The sequence below is a fragment of the Cucumis melo genome, chromosome 5 (assembly GCF_025177605.1).
Source record: "Cucumis melo cultivar AY chromosome 5, USDA_Cmelo_AY_1.0, whole genome shotgun sequence".
Lineage (NCBI taxonomy): Eukaryota > Viridiplantae > Streptophyta > Magnoliopsida > Cucurbitales > Cucurbitaceae > Cucumis > Cucumis melo.
Window position 1 is genome coordinate 6,580,155 of NC_066861.1, and position 13,477 is coordinate 6,593,631.

The 13,477-nt window shown below is 34.3% G+C and overlaps 1 pseudogene; it reads right to left on the reverse strand.

Moving 5' to 3' along the window:
• Positions 1–8,047: 8,047 nt before the first annotated feature.
• On the reverse strand, positions 8,048–12,710 carry LOC127149437 (uncharacterized; annotated as a pseudogene).
• Between the last annotated feature and the right edge of the window lie 767 nt (positions 12,711–13,477).

The window sequence follows — 13,477 nt, forward strand, 5'->3', positions numbered from 1 at the left end:
TCTGTCAAACAAACAAAAACCGAGTATCAAAACCTTATATAGTATTTTATCTCCATACTAACTTAAGATGATACACAAAAGATGACATTCAACAATTTCAATCTTAGACATAAAAGAATATTTCATCTATTTCCCCAAAATTTTCCAGATTCAACAACTTAACTTCCAACATTCATAACTTTCTCAATACTTCACCACAATTAATGTAATTTATATCAAACTCTTAGTTTTGAATTCCCCTACAACTTATTTGAAGAAAAGAAAACGAGATTACCTATAAATTACTACAGAAATGGTCCAAAACAAAGGTAGTCCAAAATCGAGTCTTCTGTTAACCCTTGATTGGCTCCTAAAAAATTAAGCTTAACTCCAGTCATTTTTTGCTCATGACTTCTTCATAAAAGTTGTAGGACATTTGATAAGAGTTTCAACCATACCTAATAGAGCTTCTAACTTCCTCTACAAAACCTAAAAAACTGAAAAACTATAGACTCTACGTATTTACACACCAAACTTGTGACCTGAATGCCTCTTTGAAAAACACCAATCTAACATCAGAAATTGAATAAAATTACTAAAAAAATAAACTTCACCTTTTAATTCATTTTGAAAAGTATAAACCAATTCAAAAACCAAAGGATGTATGTGTGAATTCAATCTATCTAGAAAATGACTTGAGCTTGTTGTTTCCTATCTTCTTCAACCTTCAATCTATAGAATCTTTTCTTCCAATCTTCTTAAATCCTCCCTCAATACAGCTTTGAAGTTGAAAAACCCAAAAGAGATGAGAAATGGGATAAGAATGGTTCGGCGGTGGAGAAGAAGATTAATAAAAAAACCAAATGACACTTTTAAATTCCTCTCCTTTCTTTCCACTTTCTTTTCTTTAATTCTCCTTTAAAAAAACAAAAAATATATAAAAATAATATATATAATGTTTATTTCCCTTTCTTTTTCCTTTCCTTTCTTTTTCTTTCTCTTTTCTTCTTCTCTTTTTTTTTTTTTAAAAAATCCAAAATGATTAACACAAATCATTGCTATTTTTCTTCAACAACTTAAATTCAACTTCCTATATTATATGACAATAGCAAAGAATCCAAAGAAAATCTCAGGTTTACATCAATACCTTAACACGTGCTGAGAATAAGAAACATTGTATTAGTCTTTACTTATTCATTTCGCCTAGACATTGGACCTTCTCCATGCATAGCCTACTATGATGGTTATCATTTCATCACCAACATCCTTAGAGACCCTAATTCAATTTCAATTGCTCGATGGTGGCTCGAATGCAGACCATATCTAAACGCATGCAGCCACCTTCTCACCATCACCTACTTAGTATTTCATACGTATAAGTTTAACATTTCTTTTAATCATGCTTAACTTCAACCCAACACATATCATATTGACTAATCCAAAGGAAAGTGAGTCATCAGAGCTTCTCAATTTTCTTTCCTCACCTAGCTCAAAACGCAACACACCTTATCCAAAATGCATTATTAACCCTCCTCGCATAGCACAATCAGGACGCATACTCCTCCTCAAAATGCATAATACTTAGTTCTTCATATTTACAACTTCCTTATTTGCAGAAGTCCTTTATAGCCCCTCTACTTCAGAGTGTGACTTCACATTTCTCCCATTCTTTTAAGAATTTTGTCCTTCAAATTATATTTCTATCAATCTTTTTCCTTTGTCCAAAATTTTGTCTACCTTGAGTTTGTTGTTGAACCGAGTGGGACATCACTCCTAAATTCGTTTGCTCCTCGTCAAGCTTTGATTTTTTGCATGCTTTCTTGTAGTGACCTTTCTTCTCACAATTAAAACAAACTGTGGTGTTTTACCTACACAACCTTGCATGTCTTCGATCGCAATCCACACATTATGGTTATAGTCACTACTCTAATGCGATCCTTGGCTAAAACTTGCCTTAACTCGCTTGTTACCTTCTTGCCGATCTAGACTCTTCCTTTCCTCTTCTCCACTAAGTTTTGATGCCATCATCTTCTTCCCTTTTATCAAACTTTTCTCAAATTGCAATGTCACCTCAACTAACTACATCATGTAGCAAAAGTTATGACTGGTGTCCGTATCTCAATTCTTAAACAAAACTCAAAACACCTATATTTGTCTTCTCCGTAGCCACCATCACCAACGCATTCTTGGTCAACTCCATAAACTTCTTCTCATAGTCTGTGATCGTGAGCTACCCTTGCTCTAGGTTCAAGAATTCATCTTGTCTCTCATCTTTATAAGCCTTTGAGAAATACTTCCTATTGAACGTTGCCTTAAACTCTTCCTAATCTACCTCACCACGTCTACGTTTTTCTAATACCCACTAGTCTTTTACTCCCTCTTAGAGTAAGAAAATTGCTAGATTTACCTTCCTTTCCTCTGAGCATTGCATTACCTTAAGACACTTATTTATTGTTCTTAACCATTTCTCTATTGATCTGGTTCAACTGTCCCTAAAAAGTCTTTGGCTCCTAACGCCTTTAGCCATTCTATTCCATTTTTCTTCTCTGGGCCCCTTGACAACCCATCTATCAATTTTTGTGCTACTCAATCATATAATTCGTCTTCCACTACTCTCACAACATCTGGATTTACTATTTGAGCCTCTGAGTTCATAGTGAGCTTAGTTGTTGTGTGCGACCTGAGCTTAGTTGTTGTGTGCGACCTATTCCCCGGTCGTCCATGTCCTCGTCCTCGCGGCATGATGCATTTCTAGTTTATGATTAGTGTAAATAGTCCTTGTGACCTCAAAGGAAAGTTACAAAGAAGTTCTAAAAAGTGCTAAAGTTTTGTCAAAAGAGAGCCCAGGTAAGAATAGGAGAGCTTGAGTTAGGCTTTAAGAGGGGGGAAAGAGGAAACATTTTAGCTTAGTGAGTAACCCTTCCAAAGAAAAGAGCAAAGTTTTCTAAAAGCTTTTCTTTCAAAAGTCATTTTATGTTATGTATAGTGTAATACTTGTCGTAATCTTGTTTATGATTTATATGAAAATTATGACTATTTGAAAGTATGTTTACAAGTTAAAGTATATATTCTTATGATGTTTGTATGGAAATAAATCATTAACTTTATTCCTATCATAAGTCACATGGCAAGAAGGTGGCTGGATGCTTTAATATACTTTCTAAATCTGAGTGCAAATCAAACACTTTAAACTCAAAGCATGCTTAAATATTTAGCTAGTAAAACATGTTTAAAAATCATTTTTAAACTCAGTTTTGTTACTCACAGTTTGAAAGCTAGAACTCTCGAGTTTATAAATTTGTCCAATTTATTCTTGACCTAAAAATCAAACCATATTTGGATAGTCAAACCTTCTAGTATAGTAATTCCACTTTTATGACAGAAAAATAATGACAAACAAAGGTCATCATCAAACTCTAGCTTAAGAAAAAGTTATATATTTCGACTAACTTTTCGATCACATTCCGGAGATCCAAACACTTCATTTCCAATTAAATTAATCAAAATAACCTATGCGAACAAGTTTAGCTCAAAATTTGGACACCTGAAACGCTCTCAAACTTCTCAAATCAACGAAACTCTTTACGTGTAAAACCTGTTTTTTTTCCCACCACAAGCATTCACAAAAACTTGCTTATCTCCCTCATTTCTTAACCAAATAACCTCAAATTTATTTCATAAAACTCTTAAGATACCCCTTAAGTAAGTAACCTTTGAATTTGTAGCTTTAAAATTGCTTGGATGGATCAGAATGAACCTCAAAACAACCTTGCTCTCATTTACCCGAAATTCTGTACAGAATTAAGTTCCTTATGATTCCAGCCATTTCGAGCACCAATTAGCTTTTATATCCTTCATGAAAAATGTATAGAAGATGTTTATCTTACTAACCTCCAAATTTAAGATTCTAATTCCTTCTCTACATTTCAGAATCGTCAAAACGCCAAAATGCTACATATTAACCCAAAAATCTGCTATGTTTGTTGTTTTCCTCCGATTTGCTTTAGCTTCCTAAGCATATCTCTCCATGGCAGTTAAGATCCATCTTATCAACCAATTCTCTTCACTTCTCCTATAGAAAGCAAGATGAAAAAGTAGGTAGAATTTGCACCGAATGGCCTAACAAATTTGCTTCTTTTCTCCTTTCATGCCCGATCTTCACTTTTCTACTTCTCCTTTCCATCTTCCACCGCCTTCTTCCTCCAACTTAGTGGCCACCCTTACCTTTCAACCAAATTCTAATTTACTTTGCTTGACAATTTTAAGTTAAACATAACTTATTTAAATAAATAATTACCACCTTTTACTTTTAAAGAAAATCATAAATGATCATGGTTTCACCTTGGTAGCTTTCAAAATTTCCTTTGTCCAAACAATAAATATTTTTTTCTTAGCAACCTATATTTAGAAAAACTTTTCCTTAAACAAATCACACTTTCGAATTAAACTTTCAATCTTTAATGAATTAAAAAAGCTCAAGTTTACACATAACAAGGGCCTTAACATCCAAAATAAAGCAAGACAGCTCAGACAAATCAACCCCCACCATATTGATAACATTAGTCAGCTCGGCGCAATCCAACTCCACAAAAACAAGGGGGATAGAACCAAAGTCAAACCTAGTGATAATATCAAACAACTCTTTAATCACATAGGGTTTCCAAGTGTTTGATACCCCAATTTGACAACACCTTCTCGCATCCAACAAGGATAAGCGATCCGGCATAGTCACAAATGATCCAACCCACACCCTTAGCTCCCTCACGATCACTTTGATACATGTCGGTGTTGAGCTTCCAACAACCAAACTTAGGTAGGGACCATGATCCATGACTCAACCTACTCACCTCTCTACGGATAGGAGGGTCCTATACAGTGCACACCCAAATTCCTTGGTATGATGAGATTTTTCTTGAGGTAAGTCGTTATCAAAATGCTGGGTTGTTATGGATGTAAGTATGCAAAACAAGAATTTATTCCTAGTCTAAAATAAAAGAATACAAAAATAGAGAAAGACTAGATGAAATATGAGGGTTAGGGATTACCTCAATTACCTTTCAAAGTTATCTTTTTAACCCTTCTTACCTTGGTAGAAATTGAGAGTAATATGGGGAAGAAAAGTGTCGAACCCTAGAGAGCACTTAGGATTCAAAACTTCAAAATTTACAAACAAGGTCGATTAGTAGCTTCAGGACCTAAAAGAAAATTAGAAACACAAAAATGGTGGGAGGTTTGTGGAAGTAATTCTTGAACTATAGTAAAGAACAAGCATTAACGGATGATTAGTGACAACAAGTAATTCAAGTAAAGTTTTTCTTTCAAATTTAGTAGAGGGACTTTTTCTTGAGCAATTACCATGTTTCTTATCATTGAAAAAGAAAGAAGATCAATTAATCTTTTCTTGAATATGCAAGAATAGAACTTTTACAAAAAGAAAGTAACCAAATCTCTATTAAAACATGATCAATCTCAGCAACCAAAGCATGTTCAAATTGAGGCAAAATTCATCCTATTCAAGAATTGCTAAGGAGGGGATAGCCACTACCCTTAGCAAAATTAATGTCCACTTCAAACTTGTTATGCAAGAATCAATTAGTAGAAAAATTAAAGATAGTCTAACAATTAATTCATCATAACAAACCATTGCAAATCAAATTTAAGTTCAACACTTTAAGAGTTTGTAAAGAAATTTCAATGAAAAATTGATGGGAAAAACTTATTTGTTTTATTGAAATTTCAAAAGAAATTGCAAAGGGAAACAAGCAATCAAATAAAAAATTAAAAAGATATAGAAAAGAATTTAATTCTCAAAGAAAACATGGTAATTTAACCCGATAAAAAGTCTCAAAAGATTACCTTAGCCCATGAAGATTGATGAAATTCTTGAAGAGTTGTTGAGGAAAGAATCCATTTCTTTGACAAAAGCAATCTTTTATTGATAAAGTTTCAAGAATTTTGCTACAAGAATTGAATGAGAAAGAGGATTTTTTTTTTTTACATTCGAATTTCTCTCTTTTTCTCCCAAAAAAAATATGAGGAATTTTATAGAAGGGAAAATGGGAGAAAAAAATGGAACTAGGTTAAAAACTATCATTTTGCAGTTAATTTTGGAGAAGATGATGAACTGGGTCTCGAATGGGCTTGGGTCGGGTCTTGGGTTGGCCCAATTGAAGAGAAAAATAAAAAAGAAAACGAAGCTGTTGAGATTCGAACTCAGGACAGGGGAGAGGCACGCACGCACGAGGACTCGACACGTGGCAGACTAGGCGCGGGTCTCGAACCGGTTCGTGGATCGAGTTGTCGGATCGGGTTTTCGGGTCGTGCAAGAAAATGAAAGGAAAAATAGGGGCGCGCCTGGGGTTCAAACACGCGATTTTGAGGCGGACGCATGGTGTGATCTGATGATGTCACGTGGTGCGATCTGGTTCGTCCGATCTTTTTTAATTTCCTGGTTTTGCCCTTGAACTCGTTTTTTACCGTTCTTCTTCGTTATAACTCCGATTTAAGTGATTTTAGTGGCGTTGGACTCGTATCGGGGTGAAGTTTCATATTCTGCATAAAAATGACATTTTAGTGAGTAAATGGATAAATGTTAGGAAAAATTAGTCTAATAGTGTTAGGTCTAAAATAGCCCAAACAAAATACCCCCAACTTAAGACTTGTTCGTCCCGAGCAAGAGAATAAAAAATGTGCTAACATTCAGTCATTCATCATGCAAGGGATTCACACATTATTTTGTAAGAATTAAACTCAAACAATCATGCAAAATTTTGATGATGTTTTCAAACAAATATGCAAAAGATGTTACTCATGCCTTAACAATTCAACAAAGTAATTTTTTATTATCAATTAAATATTCAAGAGAAGCAAGTAGTCAATTTGAGGTTGATTTTTAATAAAGTTCATTTATTGAAATCAGGTTTAGATAAAACATCTAAGTTTTGCTATTTCAACTCACTAGACATGCTTCGAAAGAATTAAAAAATGTCCTATGCTTGTTTTCCCTCTACTCTGAAGTGGGAAGGATCCCTCCTTAAACTCGGCTCTCGGTCAAAACATTGAAACTAGCTAGAAAATTCTAAGATAGAATTGTACGGGTTTTACTAAGGCAAAGGATAGACTTTTTCAGTAGGGATTCGTACCTTACTAATATCGGGTAACCCTAACTGATCACGAAAAAAATCCTAACGTTCGACTTAATCGTACTTTTTTTTTATTCTATTTTTAGTAGCAAGCTATTTACTTAGCTCCTGCTTGGCTAACTCTAATCTTGGATTTAATCTATTAGGTTCTATGATTGACCGTTCTTTCGAGGTTACAACAAGCGAATTTAAGCATTCTATCATTTTCTAAAGACTTCTAGGTTCGTCATGGCTCGAAAATGAGTTTTTTTTTTTCTAATTCATGAGTCAAAGAGATGAAAAGTTTAAAAATTAACCTCAATTTCATAAATGATTCTTTATCCTATTTAAAATCAAAACAAAAATTGCTAAGAGAGGTGTATCATAGGCAATCATCATAAGAAACTTTCCAAAAAAGTTAACATCCATGCATTTTCTTTTGCAATTATTCATTCAAGCAAATAACATTCATTTCATTCATGCATTCAGAATAATACTAAAAAAAAAAAAATTGATCAATTTTAATCTACCCAAGTCATGTAAATGCTTAAAAGAAGAAAAAAAAATTAGCAACCTAGTTTAACTAGTACCCACCCCCAACTTAAAAACTTTGCTTTGTCCTCAAAGCATATTTATGTAAAAAATGTATGAATATACCGAGGAACAGAAAGCTCCCCTGGATTTCAGGACTTTAATTTTAAAGCTTGCTTCAAAGTGAAGTGGTTGCTTCCTTTTATGATTCTTTGATTTCTTCAAGTGAAATTGCCCAACATATTAAAAAAAGGGAATTTCTCTCAATTTTATTCAATGCAAAACTAATCTAGGAAAAACTAAAAATACGGAAATTAAAGAAAAGTAAAGACAGAAAGCGATAAAATCTTGACGCTTGGCTGCTTCCAGGAAGCTCAAAAAATTTTTAAGGTCGATTGCTCGACCGTGCTTTGGCTTTATGTGTAGAGGGGGAGAGAAAGTGTTTCTATAGAACATTGTTGTACGAATTGCCCTTCATGGAATATTTTTAGTCTATGCCCATTCACTTTGAAAATTTTTCCTGTGTCAAGACTTTTTATGGAAACTACACCAAGAGTAGAGAAATCAATCACAACAAAAGGACCAAGCCATTTAGATTTTAACTTTCCGAGCATGAGTTTAATAGAAGAATTATATAAAAGAACTTTTTGCCCTATTTCAAATTCTTTTCTTAGGATTTTTTTATCATTCAAAAGTTTAGTCTTTTCTTTGTAAATCCTAGAATTTTCATATGCTCCTAATCTCAATTCTTCTAATTCTAGCAAATCTAGGAATCTTTTCTCACCAGCTTCTAAGAGAGATAAATTGCATTGTATAATTGCCCAATATGCTTTATGTTCTATTTCTACAGGGAGATGACAAGGCTTACCATACACAAGCTTGAACGGAGATGTGCCAATTGGAGTTTTATAGGTCGTTTGATATGCCCAAAGTGCATCATTGAGGTGGAGGCTTCAATCCTTCCTTTTTGTGTCGACGATTTTCTCTAGGATATTTTTTATCTCTCGATTAGAAGTTTCAGCTTGTCCGTTCATTTGAGGATGGTATGGTGTGGAAATACGGTGTTGAACACCATATTTTCTCATCAAGGCTTCAACGATCCGATTGCAAAAGTGTGTTCCTTGATCGCTAATGATTGCCCTTGGGATGCTAAATCCTTAACTAAGTAGTTTACAATATCGGCGTACCATGGTGCTTGAAGATTTGTTTGAAAGAGATGTTCATCAGGGAAGTCTTCTCAAATTGGCATACTTTCTTGCTTTTGTACAATTCGACTAAGATGGTCGGCTACAGAATTGTTGGCTTCTTTTCTATCCTTGATGAATTCTTGCAAAAGTAAAATCCATCGAACAAGCCTTGGTTTTGATTTTTTTTTTATACAAGGTACCTAACCGCTGCATGATCAGTGTAAACAATTACTGGGGAGCCAACAATGTAGCTACTAAACTTATCTAAAGCAAAAACTATAGCAAGAAATTCTTTTTCAGTTGTGGTGTAGTTAGATTGTGCTTGGTTAAGGGTCCTAGATGCATAGTATATAGCATGCAATTTTTTATATATCCTTTGTCCTAAAACAGCTCCTAATGCTAAGTTGCTTGCATCACACATTATTTCGAAAGGTAAATTCTAATTAGAAGATTGAAGGATAGAGGTAGAGACTAACATTTGTTTGAGATCATCAAATGCCTTCTTACAATTGTCATCAATCAGAAATGGTACATCTTTTTGCAAGAGATTAGTTAGAGGCAAAGCAATTTTAGAAAAATCTTTTATAAACCGTTTATAAAAGCTGGCACTACCAAGGAAGGATCTAACATCTTTTAAACATGTTGGATATGAAAATTTTTGTATAACGTCAATATTTGTTTTATCTACCTCTATTCCTTTTGAAGACACTAAAACTATACCATGAGACACCATGAAATGACACTTTTCATAATTCAAGACAAGGTTAGTTTCTATTCATCTATTTGGAATTAATTCTAGACTGGTTAAACATGCATCAAAACTATCACCATAAACTGTGAAATCATCCATGAAAACTTCAATGCATTTTTCAATAAAGTCGGAAAATATGCTCATCATGCAACGTTGGAATGTGCCCAGTGCATTACAAAGACCAAATGGCATACGCCTAAATGCATAAGTTCCATAATCACAAGTAAAATTTGTTTTCTTTTGGTCTTCACATGCTATAGGAATTTGGTAAAAATCGGAAAATCCATCTAAGAAACAAAAATATGATCTACCCGCTAAGCGTTCTATCATTTGATCAAGAAAAGGTAAGGGGAAATGATCCTTTTTTGTTACCTCATTGAGTTTTCGGTAATCTATGCACATTCTCCAACCATTTTGCATTCGCATTGAAACCATCTCACCTTTGTCGTTCTTTACAACGGTCATCCTGGTCTTCTTTGGGACCACATGAATTGGACTTACCCATGTACTATCCGGGACGGGGTAGATAATTCCGGCATCTTTTAGCTTTAGTACCTTTTTTATGACAACTTCTTTCAATGTTGGGTTAAGTCTTCTTTGTGGTTGGATTTTATCTTTTGCTCCCTTCTCCAAGATAATACGGTACATTGCAAAAAGTGGGAGATATGCCCTTGATGTCGTCAAGAGTCCAACCAATGGCTTGCTTTTTCTTCTTCAAGACTTCGATAAGTCTTTCTTCTTGTTTATGGTTTAGTTCCCTTGAGATGATTACGGAAAACGTATTTTTTTTTCCTAAGAATATGTATTTCAAGTGTGGTGGGAGAGTTTTGAGCTCAATCCCTAGTTTTTGTGGAGAAAAGAAAAGATTATCACAATTTTTTTTTTCTAAAGCATAGTCAACATTGGGTTTTAACAATTCTCTATTTTCAACCATTTCTTGTTCAAAAAATTCATCATGTATAGACAATTCATCAACTTCATCATGCAATTCTAATGAACATAAAGACAAGCATTCATCCGGATATCTCATGGATTCAAAAATATTGAATGTGACAATGTCTCCATCAAACTCTACACTCAAGGAACCTTTATCAACATTTGTAATGGCTTTTGCAATTTTAAGAAAAGGTCTTCCTAATAAAATAGAGTGAGATGGTTTTAGGCATGCTTCATCCATTTCTAATATGTAAAAATCCGCCGGAAAAATTAGTTTGTCAATTTTCACAATGACATCTTCAACTATTCCTAATGGTGAAATAAAAGATCTATCTGGTAGTTGTATGCATACACTAGTTTTTTGCAAATTATTGAGTTCAAGATCTTTAAAGACGTTGTATGGCATGACATTTATGGATGCTCCTAAGTCAAGCATTACATGAGAAATTAGCCTATTTCCTATTACACAAGTAGAGAAAACATATCAGGGTCATTGCATTTTTTCAGAATATTACTCTTTAGAATAGCCGAAACATTTTGACTTACCATTGCTCTTTCTTTTGTTTTCCTCTTGTTGGTACACAACTCCTTTAGAAACTTTGCATACCTCGGGACTTGTTGGATTGCATCGAGAAGGGGCAAGTTGATTTGCACCTTTCTAAACATCTCCAAGAGTTCTTCCTCCTTGGGCGTTTCCTTCTTTTTTGGAGCCAACCTAGAGGGAAAATGAGGTTCAGGTATGTAAGGAGTAAAATCATTAAGAGGAGATTTATCATTTTTAGGATTAGATAGTGAGGGGTTTGTTTCAACCTTTTCTTCCTTTGACTCATTCTTACTATTAAGAGGTAAGGGTATGGAAGTTACCTTTTTCTCTTTAGTGGAGGGGGTGTCAAGAATCTTACCACTCCTTAGTGAAATGACACTTACATTAGCATGGTTTGGTTGAGCCGGAAGTTTACCTTTCCCATCCATCTTGCTTATGGTGGTAGTAAGTTGAGTCATTTGTTGTTTCATCTCTTGTTGAAAAGAAAGAGTGTTAGTTGCCAAAGCTTTGATAATATCTTTAAGATTCGTACTTTGGTTTGAAGAGGTAGTTGGTGCTTGTGTATGCTTTTGGTTGTCATTCCCCCATCTTAAGATTGGGTTGTCTCTCCACCCCGTATTGTATGTATTACTGTAGGGGTCATATTTTTTAACAATGTTTAATTCCTCGATCACCTCGGGACATTTGTCATTTGGATGACCAACCAAGCCACAAACTCTACACTTGGTTACTTTAAGAGGAGTACCTTGTACAAAAGAAGTAAGAAGAGTAGTCATATTTAACATTTGTGATTTTAATTCACTTACCTCTTTTGTTAGAGAATTTTCAAGCTCCGATGCTCTATTCCCAAAGCGTTGAGAATTTTTTGCCATTCTTGAAATGAGCTCTCGTGCTTCGGTGGGGATCTTGTTAGCTAAAGCTCCTCCCGCTGCAGCATCTACCGTATTCCTGTCGGAAGACAAAAGACCGAAGTAAAAATATTGAATTAAAGAAGGGTAAAAAATATGATGGTGAGGAAAGTTAGCACAAAGCTCTTTGAATTTTTCCCAGTATTTCAAGAGGGATTCTCCAAAGGCTTGTCTTATCCCATAAATTTCTTTCCTAATATTGTTTGTTCTAGAGGCGGGGAAAAATTTCTCTAAGAATTTCTTTTTTAGACTACCCCAAGTGGTTATGGAACCCGGTTCTAAGTAGTAGAGCCATCTCTTTGCTACATCCGTAAGGGAAAAAGGAAAGGCTCGTAAATTTAGTTGTTCTTCCGAGATGCCGTGAGGCCTCATGGAATCACAAACCATATGAAAATCCTTAAGATGTTTGTGTGGGTCCTCTCCGGAATTTCCTTTAAAGATGGGCAAAAGATGGATAAGTCTCGGTTTTAATTCAAAAGGTTGAGTGGTTAGGGATATGACTATACAAAGAGGTCTTTGGTCTTCATCGAGCTCGTCAAGCTTTCTAATGGTCTTTTCTCTAACTTCACCCATATTCCCTCTACCAAGATTTGGATCTAAAGGAGAATCTAGGCTAGGTTCTAAACCTCTTAAAGGTTCTTGGTTAGAAAGATTGGGGATGTTATTCTCTTCTCTCCTTTCTCTTCTAATTCTACGAACCTCCTTATTTAAATCTTCAAAGTAAGGAAATTCTAAATTTGAAGAACGGGTCATGCAAGAAAGGAGAAGAGAAAATACAAAAAATTCTACACTATCTCTTTATGCCTATATATATATATTTTTTTACAAAATGAATATAAGAATCAAGAAGCTCTAAAAGAAAGTTTGAAATCAAAAAGTCTTGAAAACTACACTGTGCTCCTCGGCAACGGTGCCATTTTTTGGTATGACGAGATTTTTCTTGAGGTAAGTCGTTATCAAAATGATGGTTTGTTATGGATGTAAGTATGCAAAACAAGAATTTATTCCTAGTCTAAAATAAAAGAATACAAGAATAGAGAAAGACTAGATGAAATATGAGAGTTAGGGATTACCTTAATTACCTTTCAAAGTTATCTTTTTAACTTTTCTTACCTTTGTGGAAATTGAGAGTAGTATAGGGAAGAAGAGTGTCGAACCCTAGAGAGCACTTAGGATTCAAAACTTCAAAATTTACAAATAAGGTCGATTAGTAGCTTCATGATCTAAAAAAAAATTAGAAACACAAAAATGGTGGGAGGTTTGTGGAAGTAATTCTTGAACTATAGTAAAGAACAAGCATTAACGGATGATTAGTGACAACAAGTAATTCAAGTAAAGTTTTTCTTTCAAGTTTAGTAGAGGGGCTTTTTCTTGGGCAATTACCATGTTTCTTATCATTGAAAAAGAAAGAAGATCAATTAATCTTTTCTTGAATATGCAAGAATAGAACTTTTACAAAAAGAAAGTAACCAAATCTCTATTAAAACATGATCAATCTCAGCAACCAAAGCATGTTCAAA